The sequence below is a fragment of the Erinaceus europaeus genome, chromosome 13, assembly GCF_950295315.1.
Source record: "Erinaceus europaeus chromosome 13, mEriEur2.1, whole genome shotgun sequence".
In the NCBI taxonomy this organism is placed as follows: Eukaryota; Metazoa; Chordata; class Mammalia; order Eulipotyphla; family Erinaceidae; genus Erinaceus; species Erinaceus europaeus.
Genome location: NC_080174.1, coordinates 86,952,929 through 86,955,465, shown reverse-complemented (window position 1 = coordinate 86,955,465; position 2,537 = coordinate 86,952,929).

Below are 2,537 nucleotides of genomic sequence, written 5' to 3'. Positions count from 1 at the left end.
AATAACAACAATAATAACTACAACATTAAAACAAGGTCAACAAAAGGAAATAAATAAAAAAAATAATAATAAAAGAGTTTCAGGCAAAGCTAAGAGTATGTGGGGTGGTGTGGTGCCACAGGAACTGAGGTGCAGTTGGCTAAATTTTCCCTGTCGGAGTTTCTGATTTCACTGGTCTTGGACTTAGTCCCACCTTGGCTATATTTTGAAAGCTTCCTAGGTGAGTAATGTGCTGCCAGGGCTGGGAGCCACTGGACCAGAACCTGGGATGAAAGCAAGGGTGTGGTAGAAGCTGAGACCAGAGGTGTGAGCTTAGCCAGACCGAAGAGCGCATTGAAGAACTTGAGTTTTCTTCTTGGAATTCTGGGAAGCTATTTAAACATTCAAGACAGGGAACAAGCAGCAGGATCAGACTTGCAGGGTTCAAAACAGCCCCTGCTTGTGGAATATGGATTAGAAGTGGGGACCGGAATAGAAGTCAGAAAACCAGTTGGGAGACTCTTGCAATAATTCAGGCAGAAGATAATCACAGCCCAAACCAGGAGACTAGCAGCAGGGATAGAGAGAAGAAGATGGATTACAGAGATATTTAGGAAGTAGAAGTGCTAGGGCCTTGATCTAAGGTTGGCTGTGGGAGGGAGATGGCAGGATCCGCCCTTTTGTTTGGGCAGTTGGGTGGACAAAGTGCCACTTAATGAAAGATCAGACTTACTGAAGGGGAGAAGCTGGTTTGTGGACACGCGGGTGAGGACATGAACCTGGGACCTGCTGCGTTTGAAGTGCCCTTCTTCTTCTAGCGTTTGCCCTTCTTCCGTAGCCAGTCAACAGGTCAGGTTGAAAGCTGTCAGGAGCTGCTTGTTGCTGGCTTTGAAAGTGACTGGGATCCATGTGGATTCAGTCGGCTAGGAAGGATCGTCAGTTTCCCCAATGAATGGGGACTCACGGGATGCACCACGAGAAGGTCGATCCAATGCATCCCCTAGGATCACCAAATGAGTGAACAGTTAACAGATAGGAACTGAGACCTCAGATCAAACATCTTAGGTTGAAGCTAGAGATTGTGAATCCATCAGAAGGCAGGGGACACAGCATAATGGCTATGCAAAGAGACCGTCATGCCTGAGGCTCCAAAGTCCCAGGTCCAACCCCCCCCTTCCCCCATCATCATAAACCAGAGCTGGGCAGGGCTCTGGTAAATAAAATAGAGAGATTGAGGGGCCGTGTGGTGGCACACCTGGTTGAGTGCACATGTTACAATGTGCAAGGACCTGGGTTCAAGCCTCTGATCCCCACCCACAGGGGGAAAGCTTGACAAGCCTTGAAGCAAGGCTGCAGGTGTCTGTCTCTCTGTTTCTCTCCCTCTCTATCTCCCCTTCCCCTCTCGATTTCCGGCCGTCTCTATCCAATAGATAAAGATAATTCAAAACAATTTTTTAATAAAAAATAAATTTAAAAAAGAGAGGGCGAGAAAGACAGAGGGAAATTATCAGAAACGGGTGAGAATGGATGACACCAGCCTGGAAAAAGATTGTAGAGTATGAAAAAGGGAGTATCTTCTCAAAAATTAACCTTCCTCTCTGTAGAATGTCCTGAATCATTACAAATAATTAGACTAGGTAATGAAAGTAACTTGTCCTGACTAGTCCTCACGCACGTGAGTTCACATCCCCAGTATGAACCCCTGCTGCCAGCCTATCTTTGGCTCATGGCTGATAGTACAGTGGGGAACAAACCAATTTGCAATGAGAAAGAGTTGGCAGCTGTGCCTGGTATCTATGGAGCTTGACTGCGGGAAGTAGTTCCAAATTCCACGACTCTGCGTCGAGGCTTCTAAATACAGTGACAGAGATGTGTTAGACATCCGAGGCAGTTTCGAGAAAGCAAACCGGAACCATCTGAGGATGGGAATATATGAAGATTCATTCAACACAAAGGTCCTGGGAAGAATTTTCTGTGGAAGAAAAGCTGGGTAGACGGCTAGTAAGGTTTTGATTCTAGCACTAAGCAATTGTGAGTCTTATTTCTGGCTTTTCAGTCTGCCTAGATCTAAGGGCCTTTGGAATGCCCTTAGAGTCCAGAATCAAGCTCTATTATAATTAACGACAAGGCTTTCTTCTTCTTCTTCTTCTTCTTCTTCTTCTTCTTCTTCTTCTTCTTCTTCTTCTTCTTCTTCTTCTTCTTCTTCTTCTTCTTCCTCTTCTTCTTCTTCTTCTTCTTCTTCTTCTTCTTCTTCTTCTCCTCCTCCTCCTCCTCCTCCTCCTCCTCCTCTTCCTCTTCCTCCTCCTTCTTCTTCTTTTACATTAAGTAGTTTCTTCGACTCCAAAGGACAAGCCTGTAAACTAAATCAGGCAGGTGTTAAACCACATTTTAAAGACAAGGAAACAAAGACTGGAGCTCATTGGTTTGCCCAAAGTTGCAGGAAATAAAAATTGGGATAAGAAGAACTCATCTATTTATAGTTCCTTACTCCAAATCCATGCCAACCCCTCCCAACTCTGGTCTTTAATTTAGAAAGAAAAAAAAAATTATGAGAGGGT